This window comes from Phaseolus vulgaris, unplaced genomic scaffold (genome assembly GCF_000499845.2).
Source record: "Phaseolus vulgaris cultivar G19833 unplaced genomic scaffold, P. vulgaris v2.0 scaffold_93, whole genome shotgun sequence".
NCBI classification, from domain to species: Eukaryota; Viridiplantae; Streptophyta; class Magnoliopsida; order Fabales; family Fabaceae; genus Phaseolus; species Phaseolus vulgaris.
In genome coordinates, this window is record NW_027174131.1 from 77,400 (window position 1) to 98,536 (window position 21,137).

Consider the following 21,137-nt stretch of genomic DNA (forward strand, 5'->3'; position numbering starts at 1 on the left):
GAACTCCTCTACCAAATTTTCCAAGCAATGAGGACTATCAACAAGTGATTCTATGCTAAGAGTTCTAGGGATGGCTAAAAAAAGAGGATGATGAGCCACTATTTCCCTTTCAATGTCACGCCTAGACACAAGGAGTGTAGGCTTAGAACTCTTATCTTTTTTATCTTTTTCACTCTCCCTCTTTTTCTTCATGATAACTTGGTCCTCATGGACTTCTCTTGGAGAGAGAGATTTTAAAGTAACCTTGTGACCATGGAATTCAAAAGATAATTTGTTGGTAAAGCCATCATGTAAAACTTTTCTATCAAATTGCCAAGGCCTTCCCAAAAGAACATGAGTGGCTTCCATGGGCACAACATCACATAATACCTCATCTTTGTATTTTCCAATGGAGAAATGGATGAGGACTTGTTTATTAACAATTATTTCTCCTACTTCACTAAGCCATTGTAACTTGTAGGGCTTTGTATGAGAGATAGTAGGCAATCCAAGCTTATCTACCAGTCTTGTACTAGCCACATTTGCACAACTACCCCCATCCACTATCAAGGAACAAATGTTGTTTTGAATAAGACATCTTGTATGGAAAATATTTTCCCTTTGACTTTCATCAAAAGGTTGTGAAACTTGTCCAAGAAGTCTTCTCACAACTAACAAGTCCCCTTCAAGTGGACATTCGCTCTCTTCCTCACTAGATGTATGAGAATGCAATGAATGCTTTGGAGAATCCGAATCATGCTCACTAACTACAATGCCCTCATGCATGTACATACTTCGTTTGGAAGGACAATTTGCAGCAATATGACCATAACCCATACATTTAAAGCATTTAGTGTTAGATGTTCTAGTGGGAGACTTAGGTCTAGAAGTTGATGGCTTAGATTCCTTGGGTTTGAAAGAAGAATCTTTGGAAGGATGTTTAGAAAAAGAAGTTTTGTTTCTCCAAGACTTGGAGTAGTATCCATCATTGGAAGCATTTTTAAAAGAGTTTTTCTTAGTAAGTTGGGCTTCCACCTTCATTGCAAGATGAACTAAAGATCCCAATGATGAATACTCTTGTAACTCAACAATGTCTTGAATATCCTTCCTAAGACCACTCACAAATTGAATCAACAAAGGAATTTAAAAAGAGAAGACCGAACAGAATTAAAATCTAAATCAATTGTACCGAACAGAATTAAGAAACAAAACAGAATATAGGTGCTGGAAATTGGAAGAACCGAAACTAAAACAACTCAAAACACAAGGCAACATGAACAATTGAAGAAGAAGAAAGGAAGGAGAAGAGAATGCTCATGAAGATGGAGGAATGGTTGGATGATCACGCCACTAGAAGTATGGATGCTCCTAGATGAGTGTGCAAGCCGCCACTTGAGGAAACCATGGTCCTTCAAGATAAGACTAGAGTAGAAGGCTCAAAAGCTCTCCAAATGCTCACTCCAATTTTGAGTATAGTTTCTTTAGATAAATTCAAATCTGAAATTTACAAGGAAGGCACCTCTATTTATAGCCTAAGGTGCTGAAAAATGAAAGCTAAAATAATTCAAAATTCCCTCCAAATCAAACTAGAACCGGCGCCTATTTGCTAAGCAAGGAAGGTGTGATCCTTTCCTTCACTTTGGCACCCCCTATTCTACTCCTACACCTATCTACTAATACACCCCCCTAAAGCTCCTAACTAAAGCCTAAAAGATGCTATAACAAAAGAGGTTTCTAAGGTTTCCCTCTAAGCACCTTCAACTAAAGAAACTACAAAAAGAGAAAATAAATGTCCTCTAGCTCCCAAAGCTTTGAACATGCTTCTTGTAATCCTTTGAGGTGGACTTTGACCTCCATGGGCGTCCTCCATTTGTGCCTCCACCTCTTCTTGAGCTTGATGAGTGGCCTCCATGTTCTCTTGGGCTTGATCTCCATCAACGCCACTTCCACGAACGGCGACTATGCTCACTTCTGAACCATTCATCTTTCTCCTGTCCACGTGCCTTGCTGAGCACGCCCCACATAGTCACTTGCTAGACACGTCATCACACCCGATGACCTGGTTGGTAGAAATTATTTTTTGTGGAGGCCATGATCCATTTATGACCACAGTAGTCTTGGGAGTTGGGAGGGTTGACTTGCACAGCCTTTAATTTAACCCAATTTTTGCCACATTTACTCCACACCATTTCTTTAAGTCATGTATTCAATTCTTTCGGCACGATTCTGCATTTTTCTCTTGCCCTGTTAACCTCAACATCATACTTGATCGGTTTCTTTTCAAGTTTCAATTTTTTTTCTATTTTATCAGTGGTTTTCAATATTTACATTAGCTTCTTCTGCAATACTCTTAGACCAGATACCTCTTATGCAAAAATTATTGGATTACTAGTTGGTGATGAGACTAAAAAATGCATTGATAATATATTTTTTCAGCATTTTTTTCTTTTAATCCTTTTGATCAACATCATTAAAACATTTGTGTTTTTTTTTACATTCCTTGTAAGGACTGAATTCCTACCTTATTTACATTTTTTTTACTCAACATTTACTTAAAAAATCTTTGAAAAATTCTTAAAATTCATTTGAAGCCCAAGGCAGCAGGTTAGGCTTGATGGAGTAAACATTAAATCTATTTCAGGAGAAAATATTGAAATGTTGGTTGGAAATATAGAAGAGGATGGGATAAAATAAGCAATATGGAATTGTGATAGTTATAAAAGCCCGGGGCCTAATGGGTTCAATTTTTGTTTCGTGAAATTTTGTTGGGAGGAGATTAAAGACGACCTTGTCAAAGAAGACTTGATCCTTTTCTCAAATTTTGTAGCTCAAAATTTATGCAAAGTTGGACCAAGTCATTCAAGTCTACATAGGCAAGAGTTCCACTTTATCTCTAATCTCAAGATTGAGACCACTTAGAAACCTAGCTATGGTGGTGGTTTCTTCCTCCCTAATAGAGAGTCTCATCATGTATAGCTCCATTTTCTGCCTATATTCCACTACACTCATGCTCTTTTGTTGGAGTCTTTGGAGCCTGTCCATTAACTCCCTATTGTAATAGGAGGGAATATGGCTCCCCTAAGATCATTCCAATACTCAATGGGAGGGTCCTTATGGAGGCGTCTCTCTTTCTGAAGGACAGTCCACCAATACATAGCATTTCCTTAAAAACTTAAGGTAGTTAGGGGTACTTTTCTCTCCTCACTCACATGGTGACAAGAAAAAGTTATTCTAACTTCATCTCCTAATCTAGATATGTTTCAACATTTTCTTTTCCATAGAAATGAGGTAAATCTACCCTAGTTTTCTTTTGGGTTTTTCCTTCTAGTTCTCCTAGGTTGAGGTTGATAGTATTCATTCATTATAAGACTCTCCTCAGTATATGAGTCACTCAACCTAGAACTAGATGCATGTGAAGATTTTTTTTTTCTTATGTATTCATCCTTTTCTTTAACAATTTGCAACTCCTCTTCTAAAATAGCAAGATGAGCATCCCTTACTTTTTTATCTTCTATGTTTTAGGACTCATGTTTCAATTGTCTATGTGATAGTGATTAGTGATTGAAAGTCTTTGGCTAATTGTTTTAAAAGGGATTTTATAGACTTTCTATCACTTTCAACTCCATTATTCACCAAAGCACTTTTTAAGTTGCTTCCACTAAAAAGAGGTCAAACAAGTTTAAAACAACAAAACTCAATTTAAAAAATAGGACCGCAACAAAGGGAATTGATGTATGACAAGACTTGAAAGAGTATTCAATAAAATTGACAAACAAAAAATTAAGGTACACAAGAAAAGGTAGTACACAAATTCAACCTAGAGAATGGTGTTGAACAAGATACTTTGATGTCTCCAAATCCAAGTGGAAAGCTTGAAGACCTTGCTACTGTTGTGTGTGTGTGTTTAGTTGCTTGAACTTGTTAATTCACTCCTTAAGTTGATCCAAGTTCATTTCAATATTTAACCTTTTGAAAAGATGGTTTTTATAAAAAGCAGTTAAAATTTCAACAGGTTGAAATTTCAAAACAATAGGTTGAAATTTCAAAACAATAGGTTGAAATTTCAAAACAATAGGTTGTTTTACCTTAGCAGTTTTTGAAAATGTTTTGAAACAAAAGGTTGACCACTTGGTTGGTCTATATAAAGGTGGTTTTACGCTCCTAATCTGGAAGTAAGAAAAAGAGTTTATCAAAAACAGTTTTTCCAAGATTTGAAAGAGCTTTGGATCATTCTTAAGTGTGTGGAATAGGATTAGGTTGTGATTCTGAACATTAAGTTTTGTAATACCCAGGTGTATTTTATTCCCTTCTTCCTTGATTACTGTATTTTTGTATTTGTGTTGCCAACGAGTGTTGTGTGTTCTTGAGGTGTTCAAGATCAACACTCTTGGTGTGGTTTGCCAAAGGTAGTGTGTTTCTTGAGGGGTTTAAGGTCACTACTTTGGTATGTGGTGCTTGCAATCTGGTTTTGATTGCATAGTGGATTACCTAGTGGTTTCTGGGGACTGGATGTAGCTCTTGGTGTAAGAGTGAACCAGTATAAATCTATTTGTGTGATTATCTTCTTCCCTGATCTCACATATATCTTTTTTAAGTTGTTTTTCTTAACTGCTGATAAAAACAATCGATTGTTTCGACAAAACAACCGGTTGATTTTCTGGAAATCAACTAAAACAACTTTATGCATTGCTTTCCTTAGTTTCTTTCTCTGTGATTCTTCATTGGCTTTCATTATACCTTCGAAGTTTTCAAAAATATTTTATAAACAATTCACCCCCTCTCTTGTTTAAGGCCATATATTCTAGCAAATGGTACTAGAATTGGATGAAAAGAACCAAAAATAGCACAACTGGAATTTTGTGTAAAATTTGCGTAAATTTCAAAATTTATGTTGAGCCAAATACTTCTGATCCTGCCGGCAACTTGAACGTGGGTGAATCGCTTTGTAACACTTTCTGCCCTGTCTTCGCGACTGCGTCTCCTGAAGAATCACCTTCTGAACTCTCTCTCTCTGATGGCTTCAAAATGTGACCTGCAAAATACACAGACGGCGCCTCTAGCGGCCGTTTGCACTCCGACGATCAAGTTAGTTCAACAGAACCACCAGAAACTAGAAACTAATAAGAATGTGTGTGTGTAGAACTTGCACTCTGTCTCTCTTCTCTTTTTTTCTTTCTACTCTCCCTCTGATTCTGCCTTTTATCTCTCTTTCCCTGCTTCTGGGCATAACAGAATTCTGTTATGCTTTACTGGCATGTGTCAGAACCCTGTCGTGCTTTTCAGAGAAAGCGTACCTTCAGAATCAACAATGGGGAGCGTGAGAGTCTGCGCATGTCTGCGCTTGGCTGCGCCTGTCTGTACCTTTAGCGGTACGGAGTGCTCCTTTGTCTGGACCGCACCCCTCTCAGATGATGACACGTGGAGGCCTGCAACTCACATCTAACCACACACGTGTCACTTACTGGAAGGGCTCTAGCGCCTCTCTTTGTCTGCCTAAGTTACGCCCTTGCGGAGTAACTTAGGATGCTTCTCTTGTCTGGGTAAATTGCATACTCCTAGGAGAACGTCGGGTGTGGCTGGTCTAGGCACACTCACCAAACGTTACTCTCTGCGTAGGCGACTTACCCTTCAGGATGACACGCACGTAATGGGTTGAGGGAATCACCAATCACCGACTGGCTTACTAGTTCCCTCAGGCCACTCTCGTGCACGATTCCTTGAGGTGTGTTCATGCGAGGTCCACGCGTAACGCTCTCGCTGGGAGCCTCAGTCCCAGTTTAACTGCGTGTAACACGAGACCCCGATGACAATACACCTGATGACTGATCAGTGTTTATTCGCTTATCGCGCTCTGCCTCCAGGCGCGAGTCTAGGAACTGATCTGCTGGTGGTCACTTGGCTACTGACCACCGATCACCATTCCGGGTGATCTATCCCCCGACCTCTCTGCCGCCTGATCTGTCGGTGGTAACTTGATTACTGACCATCGATCACCTCTCTTGGCGATCGTCCCCCTACCTCTCTGCCACCTGGTCCACGTGTCACCCTGCGAGTGGTCCACGTGGTTCTCTGATGCTGACGTCATCGACTACCGATGACCGATCGGATCACAAGCCCCCCAGTCTCGAGTCGAGAACTCGTTCTCAACGAAGAGACTAAGTGGTCGTGCCCTCAGTCCACGTGGCAAGTGGGGCCGCCTCACGTGCCACCTCACGTGCTGCTTCTTTAACGTTTGGGCTTCCTTCCTTAATCTCACGACACGTGGCACCATCAACGGCCAGCGTTGTGCGTCGCTAGCGCTTCTCTTATTCAAAATGGCGCGCCCTTCCACTGTTCCTTCATCTTCTTCATTTGACTCCCAAACTCTCTGCGAACCTTTCTTCTGCGCACCCATCTTTCTTCGAATTCTCTGTGATCCTATACTCCTACGATCATTCAAAGGTATGGTTTTTCTTTTCCCTGGCCCCTTTTTGGTCATCTTTACCGATTGCATTTACCATTCTAGTTATCATGCATTCACCTTCCCTGTTTTTCTTCTTCTCAACCCGCGCTAGGGTTCTTCTCATGTTTCCGCTTTGGCTTCTGCCTTCCCTTCTTTCTCCTTTACCTGGGCATTTCTTCCTCATTCCCCCTCTTTGTTTTTCACCGATCCATCCATCACTCTCTCCCTTTCTATTTCTGACCCTTCGTTTTTCCTCCATTGCAGCTATCTCTCGATGGCTCGCTTGAAGCAGACCGCTCGCGTCCTTGCCTCTTCTTCTGGTGCACAGCCCTCCGCGAGTGCACCAGCTTCGCCACCGCCTGTTGTCACCTCATTCCATGACAACGCCAAAGTCTATGACTGGGCCCCTCTGGCGTTGCTATCTGAAACGTCCATCTTGCTACCTGAGGACCATCTTAACTCGCTTCTGAGCCACGACCCGGATGAACCCTCGTGTTCTATAGACAGGGAAAACGACTTCCACATCCGAGTCCGCATCCCTCCCCGAGGGATGCCCATTTGCGCTGACGACAGGGCCACCAATGGGGTGCCCTTCGTTTTTGTTTACTCCGCGATCTTCAAAAGGTTGAGGCTGCGACTCCCCTTCACCTTCTTCGAGAAAGAGCTGATGATGGAGTTGAACGTCGCGCCCTGCCAACTCCACCCCAATGCCTGGGCCTTCATCCGGGCGTTTCAGATTCTGTGCAACTACTTTGGGCACAACGCCTCGGTGGAGGTGTTCCTCTACTTCTTTGAGGCGAAGAAACCAGGGGATAGGTTTTGGGTCAGCCTGAACGGGGTTGCTGGACGGGTGCTTCTGGGCCTGTACCAGCAGTCCTTCAAAGACTGGAAGGGCAGATTTTATATGATATCCGCCACCCCACAAAGCCCTCATCTGCTCGAGGGGTACCCCCTCTACTGGGTTCCCCAGGTTCAATTTAAGAAACCCAAGGACCTCGAGACCATGGCCCCCTACGAGCGCGAGCTGTGTGGGCTGCTCCTGGGGGCTAAGTATGACTCCGCTCGCCTCATCAAGGATGAGTTTGATGTGGTTTCCCTGAAGAAATATATAGGTAGTTCTTTCTCTGCCGCCCCTTAGGACATTTATACTTCCTCATGCATGCTCTTATACTTTTCACCTTGCTTGCGTCTCTTAGCTGTCTAACTTCCCTCTTTCTTGCTTATGCAGATTCAATGTCAGGGAAAGATAGGCGGTTGGCGGTGTTGGAGCTCGCTAAACGCCGAGCGGCCAAAGGGACTGGCTCTTCCTCTTCCACCACTGATCCAATCGAAGCCCCTCCGCTCTCGGTCGCGCCAGCCGAAGGCCCTGAGCAAGGGAAGAAAAGGAAGAGACTGGTGAAGGCTTCTTCGCTGGTACCTACTGCTGCTGCTGCCTCAGTGGAAAAGGAAAGCTCAGGCTCCCCCCTCATTCACCGCCAGAGGAAGAAAGCAGTAGCCGAGGGGGTCTCGTCTCTCCAGCCCGGAGGGATAGAGGTGGTAGAGGTAGAGGAAGGTTCACCACCTCCCTCTCCCTCTACTCGACCGGCCCCAGAGCCCGCATGTCCTCCTTCTCCTGGCCAAAAAACGCCCCCAACCTCTCAACCACCAACTCCCCCCCCAGCAGGCCAATCACCTGGTCCATCCACTCACCCTGCTGGGGGTGTTTCCGCTCAAAAAGAGTGTGCCCCGCCTCCAATGACAATCTCCACCGCCAATGCTGAACATGGTGGGTCTGGCTCGCGCCCAAGCAACTCTGGAGCCAACCATGAGAACTTCAGCAGAGTCATCTCCATGGTGCGACAGCATATCAGCAATGGGGAGCTCGTCGACTGGAGCGGGGAGGAGATAGACGCACACCTTGCCAAGCAGGTGGTGCTCTCGCTGGAGTTCTCCAACCAGCATCGCAAGCAGAAAGCCCTGGAGAAAAGGGTGAAGGAACTTGAGCACGACAACGAGTCGCTGCACAGTGACCTTGAAGCCGCTCAGGGGTCTGTCGAGCTGATGCGGGGCATGGTGGAGAAGGCCAGGAGGGAGTACTTGCTGCAGGTCCAGGAGACCATCAAGATGGAGATCTTGATGGGGCAGACTGTTGGTCCCCTGGACTGGAAGGTGGCAGAGTTACAGGCTGAGAATTCCTCTTTGCTCGAACGGAGTCAGATGGTGGAGGAGTTAGAGGCTGAGAACTCCTCCCTACGCCAACAGGATTCTCAGCGGGTAGAGATGCTCAAGGCCGCCAAGGAGGCAACTGCTGCCGCCGAAAAGAAGCTTGAGGAGGCAGTGGGCAAGCTGTCTGAGGCTGCCTCCTCCCTTGCTACCCTTACCACGCAGAGGGATGCTGCAGAGGCTTCGAGGCGAAGTCTGGAGGCGGAGAAAGAGGACTTGATGAACGTGGGCGCCGATTCCCTCATTGATGGATTCGAGCTGGCGCTCGAGCAAGTCCGCTGCGTCCTTCCAGAACTGGACCTTGCGCAATTCAGCATTCATCACTCGGTGGTAGATGGGAAACTTAAGCCTCCTACTCCCTGAATCTCTTCCTTCTGTAATTTTGACTTCTTCTGTACAAAGTTTCATTTTGTAACCTTATGTTTCTGCACCATTCAACTCTTTGTAACTTACAATTGTATGAACATCTCTGGTGATATACCTTGGTTTCAATTGCTCAATTTTTCTTTGTATTTTCTTTGGACTCCACTTACCTTTATGTGCGCGACTAACTGTTAGCTAGTTTAGGTTCAGCGCGATCTTGGGCTTTGCCTTTCCTTTCGCACACGACTAAGTGTCAACCAGCTTAGGCTTAGCGCGATCTGCTTCTCTTACTCTTTGCGCGCGACTAAGTGTTAACCAACTCAGGCTTAGCGCGATCTGCTTCTCTTCTCTTTGCGCGCGACTAAGTGTTAACCAACTCAGGCTTAGCGCGATCTGCATGATCTCGACTGGCTGTTCCCTCAGCTTAACAGTCCTCGTGCGCTGCTTTGTACTACTAGCCAATTACTGACGACTCATCGGTGATCGCTCTTTACTCCTTACTTAGCTTTCTCTGTCGCTCTAGCGCTAAGTGCATAAAGGACCTTGACATCGATTGCTCAAAGTGAGGCCTCATCTTGGGGAAAAGGAAGTGTTTCTCGCTAACCCCTTTCCCTTTCCCCGAGGTCATCACCCTTTGGCGGGTTGAGTCGATCACTCCCTGTCTCACTCCTGGGGTGAGAAAGGTTTTCTGACTGAGAGTTTTACTGGGCCAATATTGGTGCATGCCAAGTGGGTAAGGACGTTTTGTTAAAACCTTTCCTTTCCTTCTCTTGGTCTTACTAGCACCCCTGGCCTTTCAAACCTTTCTGCTTGCGCTCACACCTGGGGTGAGGAAGACTTAGATCGGTGCCAGTACTTGCGCCTAGGGCAAGTAGGGCCTAACCAATCACCTGCACTTGCACCTGGGGCAAGGAGGATTTTAACTTTAATACTTGAGAACACTTTATATGCTGGAAATTTTTCTTTAATTGGGTGGCCTCGTTAAAAACCCTCTTTAGGGAAAAGAGTGCCCCCTTGTCTGTTCAACTGTTTCCACCATAAACAAAGCATGTGCCTTTTAGCGTGAGAACGCCATTACCGTACAATTTTAACTGAAATAAAATTTTAAATGGGTGGCGTTCCACGTTCTGGGGATTGCTCCTCCCTCCAAAGTCTCTAGGCGATAGGCTCCGTTCTCTAATGTCTCCACCACTCTGTACGGGCCTGTCCACTTCGGGGATAACTTATTCTGCATGTCATTCTGATGCGCCTTTCTCATCACCAGATCACCTTCCTGGAAGCGCCTGGGCCTCACTTTAGAGTTGTGCCTCCGCTCGACTCTTCTCTTTACGGCTTCAGCACTGACTCTGGCCTCCTCTCGCACTTCGTCTAGCAGATCTAGATTCACCTTACGTTCTTCATTGGACTCTTCGGCAACGAAGTTCAAGAATCTGGGGGAGCTCTCCTGTATCTCTACGGGAATCATGGCGTCTGTCCCATAGACAAGGCTGAAGGGTGTCTCATGGGTGCTGGACTGTGGGGTGGTGTGGTAAGACCACACAATTCTGGGGACCTCCTCTGCCCAGCCTCCTTTGGCCTTGTCTAGCCTTCGCTTCAGCCCCCTGAGCAGCACTCGATTTGCTGACTCCACCTGCCCATTTGTTTGTGGGTGCTCCACTGATGCGAAAACCTGTTGTATCTTTAGCTCTTCACACATCTTCCTCAACTGATGACTGGTGAACTGGGTGCCATTGTCGGAAACCAGCCTCTTGGGTATTCCGAAGCGGCAGACAATGTTCTTCCAGACGAAGTGTTCGACTTTCTGTGCGGTGATGTGTGCAACTGGCTCTGCCTCCACCCACTTAGTGAAATATTCAATGGCCACAATGAGGAACTTCATCTGCCTTGTCGCCAGGGGAAAAGGTCCTAGGATGTCAATCCCCCATGTATGGAATGGCCACGGGCTATGGATGGACCTCAACTCCTCAGGGGGTGCCTTGTGCCAATCTGCATGCAGCTGACATTGTTTGCATCGCTGAGCAAACCTTATGCAATCTTCCTTCAGCTTTGGCCAGTAGTACCCCGCGCGGAGTACTCTACTTGCCAAAGCGCGACCACCCACATGGCTTCCGCACACCCCCTCGTGCAGCTCAGACATGAGTCTGGTGCATTGTTCGCCGTGTACACAGATCTGCACAGGGTGAGAAAATCCAAATCTAAATAGGCTTCCATCTATGAGAGTAAACTTACTTGAACCCCTCTTTATTCTTTTGGCTTCTGCCAGATCGAGCGGGAGTATACCATCTTCTAAGTATCGCCGGTATGGCGTCATCCAGGTGTGGGGTTCCTTCTCCGCGTGGACCTCCATCGACTCACCAATCTTTGAGGGTCGTGATCTCACCCTCGGCGCTCTCAGCGTCTCTTGAGTCAATGACCGATGACCGATCGTTAGACACTCCATTGACTTGTATACGTGAAGCACCTGGTTGTCTGATACAAACGCGCGTGGCACCTTCAGGGTCGCTGAAGGACTACCTCAACCGTTTTGGAGCACAAGTGGTTAGACTACCCAGAAAAGATGAAGATATGCTTGTGCACGCGTTTAAGAAGGGAGTGCTGCCTGGCCCTTTCAGTGAGTCTCTCATCAGGAGCCATCCCAGCACCTTTGCAGAGATCCGACGGCGTGCGGTGGCGCACATAGTGGCAGAAACAGAAGTTTCTGAGAAGAAGGAAATTTAACGAGGAGAAGAGGAAGGTGATCCACGACGAAGCGCAGAAGCTCCTTGACGCAGGGCATATCAGAGAAATCCAGTACTCCGAGTGGCTAGCGAATGTGGTACTGGTGCGGAAGGCAAGCGGCAAGTGGAGAATGTGCGTGGACTTCACTGACCTCAATAAGGCGTGCCCCAAGGATTCTTACCCCTTACCCAGTATAGATGCCCTAGTCGATAGCGCATCGGGGGGAAAGCTGCTCAGCTTCTTGGACGCTTTCTCGGGATACAACTAGATCAGGATGCACCCAATGGACGAATGCAAGACCGCGTTTATGACGGAACGGTCTTGCTATTGCTACAAGGTCATGCCATTTGGGTTGAAGAATGCGGGGGCTACCTACCAGCGGCTCATGGATAGGGTGCTCTCGCCCATGCTGGGGAGAAACGTACACGCCTATGTAGATGACATGGTGGTTACGTCCCAAGAGAAGAAGCATCATGCAGCTGATCTGGAAGAGCTATTCGCCACCATCGCCAAGTATAGGCTGAAGCTCAACCCTGAGAAGTGCATATTCGGTGTAGAGGCTGGGAAGTTCTTGGGTTTCCTCTTGACAGAGCGAGGAATCGAAGCTAACCCGGAGAAGTGCGCGGCGATCGTGGCGATGAGGAGCCCAACGACGGTGAAGGAGGTGCAGCAGCTCACCGGTCGCTTGGCAGCACTGTCCCGGTTTATGTCTGCTGGTGGGGAGAAAGGTCACCCATACTTCCAGTGTCTCAAGCGCAACAGCAGATTTCTCTGGACGCAGGAGTGCGAGGAGGCCTTCATTAAGTTGAAGGGATATCTGGCAAGCCCACCAGTCTTGCGAAAGCCCCAGGTAGGCATCCCTCTCCGTCTATACTTTGCTGTTACGGAGAGGGCAGTCAGTTCAGTCCTGGTGCAAGAGCAGGACCAGGCCCAGAGGCCTGTTTATTTCGTCAGCAAGGTGCTGCAAGGCCCGGAAACCAGGTACCAGGCCCTCGAGAAGGCTGCTCTGGCGGTGGTATTCTCAGCCAGAAGACTCAGGCATTATTTCCACAGCTTCACAGTGGTGGTGATGACTGATCTGCCTATCCAGAATGTATTGAAGAAACCTGATGTGGCAGGAAGGATGGTCAAGTGGGCGGTAGAATTGTCGGAATTCGATATTCAGTATGAGCCCCGAGGACCGATCAAGGGGCAGGTGTTCGCGGACTTCGTAGTCGAGCTATCATCCATCGCGACACCTGCAGAAGGGCTAGATTTCCGATGGGTGTTATCGGTGGATGGCTCCTCTAATCAGCAAGGAAGCGGCGCTGGGGTCATCCTGGAAGGGCCAAACGGAGTACTGATCGAACAGTCCCTCCGTTTCGCCTTCAAAGCTAGCAACAATCAGGCGGAGTACGAAGCCCTGATCGCGGGAATGTTGCTAGCAAGGGAAATGGGAGCAAGAAATCTGCTGGCCAAGAGCGATTCGTTACTGGTCACTGGGCAGGTTACGGGGGAGTTCCAAGCAAAGGATCCTCAGATGGCAGCCTACCTGGAGTATGTGCAGCTCCTGAAGACGTCCTTCACTGAGTTTGAGTTAGTGCATGTGCCAAGAGAGCAAAATGCCCGAGCAGACCTGCTTGCCAAGCTGGCCAGCTCAGGCAAGGGGGGGAAGCAGAGGACTGTCATTCAGGAGACCCTGAAGGTGCCACGCGCGTTTGTATCAGACAACCAGGTGCTTCACGTATACAAGTCAATGGAGCGTCTAACGATCGGTCATCGGTCGTTGACTCAAGAGACGCTGAGAGCGCCGAGGGTGAGATCACGACCCTCAAAGATTGGTGAGTCGATGGAGGTCCACGCGGAGAAGGAACCCCACACCTGGATGACGCCATACCGGCGATACTTAGAAGATGGTATACTCCCGCTCGATCTGGCAGAAGCCAAAAGAATAAAGAGGGGTTCAAGTAAGTTTACTCTCATAGATGGAAGCCTATTTAGATTTGGATTTTCTCACCCTGTGCAGATCTGTGTACACGGCGAACAATGCACCAGACTCATGTCTGAGCTGCACGAGGGGGTGTGCGGAAGCCATGTGGGTGGTCGCGCTTTGGCAAGTAGAGTACTCCGCGCGGGGTACTACTGGCCAAAGAATCTGGGGGAGCTCTCCTGTATCTCTACGGGAATCATGGCGTCTGTCCCATAGACAAGACTGAAGGGTGTCTCATGGGTTTTTCTTCCTGTCTTAATTTATATAATAAATTATTTTTTTGTTGTGTATTTCACTCCAAATTACTGTTAAAAGAATATTATTATTTATTCTTTTTTATGACTCACAGAATAATGTGTTGAAGCTATACTTTTAGATATTAGCGAAGATGTAACAAATAACTAAAACCTAATTCGATTTTATGTACACACAAAAAGAGAATGAAAAAGGAAAAATCTTGCACTGAACACCACAGACTCGCTCGCAGTTAACAGTTCCCACTCACTAACAATGCAATCGCACCTTGTGGTGGGATCCATCTCCGTCGGACGCTATGGTGGCGCCGCCGATTCCAGTCCCTTCCACTCCGCCGCACCTTCCTGCTGGGCCAACCCTCCTCGCCGGCGCTCTCCACTCGTCGTGGCCTCCTCCTCGCCCGCTGCCGTCAACGGCGGCCATAATCACTACGCCGTGCTCGGCGTCGCCCGCACTGCCACCGCTGTCGAGATCAAACGCGCTTATCGCCTCCTCGCCCGCAAGGTCTTCTTCCATTTCGCATGAATACTTTATTGATTGATGTTCCGTTCCTAGTCTGCGTTGGAATACGCTACGAGCTGGGATGATTCTCGATTTGACGTGAAAACCTAAGAATTAGGTTATGCTAACTTATAGGAATTTTGGTTATTCTTTTTCTTTGGCATTTTAGTATTTTGTAATTGTTTCAAATTATTTGACAATTTCTGGTGCCTGGTGATTGGTCGTGTAATATTACCGCAAGTTTATCTTCTCTCCTAACAGGTCAAACCAAAATAATAAAATTATACGAGTAATCCCCTAAGTGTTGAATATCCATGACTTTAGTTCTTAAGTTTTATACTTTAACTAACATTCATGGACAGATTTGAAGGACTTTTTAATATCTGAGAATTATTTAGCATGATTTTTAGCATTGGGGGATTACTTATATATGTTCTCTACTTTAGAGGCCATTTAGGAGACAGGGTAATGGTTTAAGGATGGAGTTTATGGTTTATATGAAATGGATTTCTCTAGGCTAGTAACAACTATAACAGACCATAGCATTAGAGAAGTGAATCTAAACCATATAATTACTAAATAGTCAATCCTACATACCGCATGACAGCTTCTATTGCGAAGTCTAGCACACAAATATGCATAATTTTGTAATTTTATATCATGCACATGTAAATACTGAAAAATAGAAAACTTACCAATTAAAGAGGAAAGACAAGTCATAATTATATCAATAATCAAAATCTATTGTCATTGTCACTACATTCAAATGCAAGACTAATAATCAAAGTAAATACTTTGCCTTGTGCTTATTACAAGTGATTCCTTAAATAGAATTTCTATATCCACTTTTAAGTTCTTCCTCATTACTTTCTCTTGTTCATCATCATCAAAGATGTTCTTCTTCCTCCTCCTCCTTTTAAATATGTGCAATTGGGTTAAGTCTCGAATGCTGTCTAGGGACTCTATTTGGTTGTCTAGCTCACCGAGCCAACCCACTTATATGATCAACAACTCCCTAAGTCAAGCTATCATACCAAAGATCAATTCATCTTCAACCACTTCTCCATCTTCACCCATTTCTTCTACCTACCCTTTGTTACAATCATCAATTTCATCTGGGAGAATAAGGTGAATTCCATCCATGTTGTCACTACAATCTTTAAGAGTTGATGATTGTACGTCAAAAACCATGTCTTGCAGCTTTTGATGCCCAAACTTGCTTTTCTTCTTAGACATTACATTGTATTGTATAATTTTTTAAAATAGTTAGTTGTACTTCAATGTACTCCATTGTGCTTACACCTTGGTGAGCTACATGCCAGGCTTAATACTTTAGTTGTAATTGTTTGCAAGTCTGGAGCATGTTTTCCATGTATCCTCCTCCACTTATATGTAATGTAATGGCATATTAGCTTTGTCTTTCATTTTGCAAAGTTGAACTGTGCAATTTTAATTTAATAAAACAATGCAACTTGAAAGTTAAACTTATCAAAATCAATAGTGGACTGTTGTCTAATTGCAAAAGATATGCCAAGTATGACTGAGGATGGTTCATGAGTGTTCAACATAATCTTCCTTCTCGATTCATCATTCTAACCTTAGAAAAGACCTCTGTAATATATTTGATTCCTTCTTGATTCATCCTCTTACATCAAGACTCCAATTAGGGCCAGTGATGAAATCTACTCATGTCACGAACATTCTCCTCTCTCTTCTTGAACTGATTAGAATCTCTGGGATTTCCCAATTATCTCCATAACATAGTCTAACTCTTGCCAACAAGTTATTATCAAGTTGTAATATGATGTGACATATTGTTTCAATTTCTGCAATTTTGTCTTCAAGTAATAAATCTTTGATGAATTCTTCAGGTCTGAATAGTATTCACATCCAAAATTGCAACCAGTTTTGGCTGTAGTTAGAAACAATAGGGTTTTCCTACTACTAGTTCCATGGAGTTGATCAACCCACCAGGTAGTAATGAGGGAATTTTCTAACTTTCATCTTGTGAAAGAGCGGTCATCCCTCCAATTTTCTAACTTATATGACTTCTCCCATTAGTTATCTCAATTTTCCTTTCCCATCTATGTCCAACTTCACAGATTGAGTCCATTCAATGTAATTTTTGCCATTGAGTTGTAAACTTGGTTCTGTAAGAAATATCAAATGGATCTGTAAGAGTGCTTTCTGTAGGCTCTGTCGAGGTGTTTGATGTATTTGTGGAAGCACCTGTCATTAGTGTATGGTTTAAAGAGGTTATAGATGAAGCTGTGGTATCATCAAGTTTAGAGATTTTTTTTTCTCTCTATAGTATTGATAAAAGAATACGGGTAACCATAAATTGTGATCAGAATTTCAAGCAAATCATATCATGAATAGTTAGATTCATGATAAAGGTAAACATAATTCTAATAGCTATTTATCATAGAACATATAAGAACAATATAAAAACTGTCAACTCCATTACAAGGGCAGGATGGTCTTATGATCATCTTCGAGTTGGATTCCTAACTACTCCAGGAATACCATACTACTCTTATGGGAGGACATTCAGGAATTTTCCGCACCTACAAGAATAGCTCAGTCCTTGCATTGGATGGGCATGAAGAAGACCATCACCGAATATGTAACACATGTGCAATGTATCAGCGAACAAGTATCAGGCGTGCTCACCACAAGGATTGCTTCAACCGTTGCCAATTCCCAAAGCAATTTGGGAGGAGATAAGTATGGATTTCATTGTTAGACTTCCTAATCATGCGGGAAGGATGCGATTTTGGTGGTAGTGGATCGTCTTAGTAAGTATGGGCATTTCATTTGTCTTAAACATCCGTATTTCGCTAGATCATCGCAGAGGTGTTTGTTAAAGAGGTGGTGAGATTCCATTGTCAGCGATAGAGACTCAACGTTTCTAGTCTTTTTTAGAAGGAAATATTCAAATTGCAGGGGACAATGCTGAGAATGAGCACGGAGTATCATCCAGAAAAGGATGGTCAAACGGAGGTTTTGAATAGAACGCTGGAAACATACTTCGTTACTTTAGTTCGGAGCAACCCAAATGTGGGCGATATTCCTTCCTTGGGCGGAATATTGGTATACACCAGTTTAGCAAGTGTACACCTTTTGAAGTTGTGTATGGACGACCTCCTCCATCTCTGGCTCGTTTTTTTCCCGGGGAAACATGGTAAAGGCGGGGGCACAAGATTTAATGAATTAGGATGAGGCCCTTACACACCTCAATTTCATTTAACAAGAGTGCAGGATCAAATGTCCAAGTTTGCCAGAAGATTTCTCCAATGAAAGTAGGGATATGGTTACTTGAAGATTCATCCGCATCGACAACTATCTATGCCTAGTCGATTGCATTGCATCCTAACTTGCAGCATATTATGGGCATTTTCAGTTCTAGCAAAGGTGGGTTCGGTGGCTTTAGGCTACAATTACTGGAACAAGCTCGAATACACCCAGTTTTCTATGTTTCCCAACTCAAGTTAGTAGAGGGACTGCACCAAATATCCAGAATTGCCTCAAGAGTTTCAGGGACAATGTGTGAATTTTTATCCAAAAGAAATTTTGGATAGACGTGAAGTAACAGCTCAAGGGCACACGTTCCACAATCTTAATAAATAGAATGAAGGGGACAATGATACCTGCTACTGGGAGGACGTGGCAACCATCAAGAGCAATTTCCAGATTTCAACCTTGAAGACAGGTTGTTTTGGAGAAGGGAGTAATGTTAGGCAAGAAATAAGGATAGAATATGGAGGGTGTATCATAGAAGGAAATTTAAAATAAGGATAAGGGATTGTGAGTTAGTTACGGGTGGTCTTTAAATAAAGACCACCTGGTATGGGAGAGGGTAGTGATTTGTATGTGTAAGTGGCGACAGGATATACCTGTGTGAAAGGAACTATTTTCCTTTATATTCTTTTGAGCGTTCTGAACAGTGCTGGAATAAAACAGTTATTCTTTCTTTTATCTTGGTTCTTTGAGAGAGTCTAGTTTTCTTTTGGGAACCTAGAATTTCAGCCAATTGCACTGGTGGGGTAACTAGGGCCAAGAGACATCAATAAAGGGGAAGGGAGATGTTGGTGCTTGCCTAAGAATCTCGCTTGATTGAAATCAAGCTTAGTATCAAGGAAACTTTGAGAATATGGTTGTTTAAATGATGTAACATTTGGGTTGAAAAGCGATACTAGGGTACAAACATTTCATGAAATTTCAACATTTAGTTTGGAATAATATTTTAGCAGCAGGTTCTGCCCTTGATCCGATTGCCAGCGAGATAATGTGGAAAGATCTTGTGGATTTGCATATGTTTATAAGTATCAAACAAAGTGACAGTTATAATGGCTAAAATGCAAAAAAAGCACATGAGATGTTTGTATTAGAGAAGCAAAGGCTAAACTAATCAAAATACTTTTTAATTCTTCTGTAGGATCAAAATCCTTTTAATGTGTGCATTCTAAAAGTTTCAAGATGATTGGAGCTGTTGGGAAGTACAGTCCATCCTTGATCCTCCAGCTACTATGAGTTAAGGGTTCTTTATATATATGATCATCACATTAAATAGGGAAATATGTATGATTTGATAGGGAAATAGATATGTCCCATTATTAGATATTGATTTTGTTCCTTTTATGTATTTCTTCTTCATTATAATTAAGAATACTCATGTGTGTATCCAACACACAGGCTTTCATTCTTTCTTTTTCAGTTTCTCTCTTCTGAACATGGTACCAGAAAGGTACCATCCTTCGTTGCTTGTTTTATCACTAATCCTTTCAACAGGTTCATTTACTAAAATCAATTAGAGTTTGCATGATAATGCTCAAGCTGCATTAGATAGAGTGAATTCAATACTTGTCTACTATAGAAGTGGCAGTATATTTGGTATCTTAATTTGTAAATAATGCTTTCTCATTTTATCTTGTCCGGTATTTTGCTGTGAGTGCAGTATCATCCCGCGTTAGCAGGGATCCGCATCTGCGAATTATTCAAGAGCATCCATCATGCATATGAAGTGAGCAATTGTTATTTCTTGATATATGGAATAGTTTCTGTTACCAGGGATTTAATTTCCTTTTCTTGGGCCAATGAAAAGTTCTACATTTTTAATAGGGACCCTACTGTTACACTATGCAGTTTTACTGGTTCCACAACAATGTTCTTTGGTAGAGACAAGAAAGCAGAATAGAATGTAACCAAGTGACATTTAGTTAATGGTTTTCAAATAGAGAGCTAACAAACTTATTGCTATGCTTTCTTTCAGTTTTTAATGTAGTCAAGTTTTTCATCCCACAAATTTATTACATTTATAAAGTAATTTTTGAATTTGAAGCATTTTATGAAGTTCCTAGAATTCCTTCTGTAATATATATGGTTTGCTCCTTTTTTGTTTTTCTTGTGCTTGGAGCATATCTACCTTTGGAAATCCAATGACGATGTCTAGTTCTTTATATCCTTAAACAGGTACTATCTAATGAAGCAACTAGAGTTCAGTATGATCAAGAACTTCAATTTAGTCAGAACTCTCCCAGGGAAAAATGGAGTTACAGTACTGAGTTTGAAGATCAGGTAGAGTCTATAGATGGGCTCAACGGAGGAAAGAATGCATAGTGAAAGATACGGGGAGGATTACAATGTAAATGAGGAGTACAGCAGTGAAACAGAGGAGAAGAAGGTGAAGAGAGAGGTTCTTTATTGAAGTGCTTAGATCAGCGTTCTTGTCATTATTTTTGTTTCAGACGTTTGGATCCCGACTCTCTCTAACATTTAGCGGCCTGACAGCATTGTTCGATGAAAAGTTGGACACCGGTTATAAATTGGTCATGTAATAGCATGGATTTTGGGTGGGAGGGGTGGCATATTGGCTAACGTTGTGCTTGTCTTTTGCAAGTTGGGTTTGCGGGAAAACCAGTAGTAGTGTTGTTGCACTAATTGTGGTGGCCATGTGGTTGGCTCCTACCTCGCAGGTATGCACCACTTCCCCAAGGTGCTCTATTGGCGCTTCTCTACATGTCATTAAGCTACAGTCTGACCTAATATAAACACATTGTCGAACTGCAATTACCATATTTTCTGAACTTGTACATCTAACTATATTCTCTATTATAGTGTTTGTACATTATAATATATTCTGGTAAATGTAAATAATTGTTATTTTATGATTATAAATAAAGTGCATAAACGGTTGATGAGTTGTGTTATGCCAATTTCCATCTTGTCCCTGAGTGTGTAGCTGTGTGCAGTGTTGGAATAGAAGGGAGAAAAGTGTTGAGAATGAGGCATAAGGCTTTGGGAAAATGAGCACTGAAATTAGTTTGCAAAATTATTGAATTGTACAAGTTACTTCCCCTTTAACCTATCAAGCATTTGCAGAAAGAAAAGAAAGACCAGAATTTACAGGTTTCTCGACACCGGTAGTGAAAATAAAATAATGAATTAAAAGTTTCTGCAACAACCATCAAGATTTGAGAAGTTCCAACATCTAAGAGCTCTTTACTTGAACAGTATCATTCCTGGACATCAAAGTTCTCCCACATATACCTCCCGCTGGCCATGTCAACAAATACCCAGAATCCATTCTGAATCATCTGACACCAAAGAAAAAACTACAGTCAGGATTTAAAAGAAGAAACTCAAGAATGGTGATGAATTGTATACAAAAAATGGAACAGAGGGCACCTTGATGAAATTGAAATTATC

The 21,137-nt window shown here is 43.5% G+C and overlaps 1 pseudogene; it reads left to right on the forward strand.

Moving 5' to 3' along the window:
* Positions 1-14,041: 14,041 nt before the first annotated feature.
* On the forward strand, positions 14,042-20,658 carry LOC137817501 (uncharacterized; annotated as a pseudogene).
* The last annotated feature ends 479 nt before the right edge of the window (positions 20,659-21,137 follow it).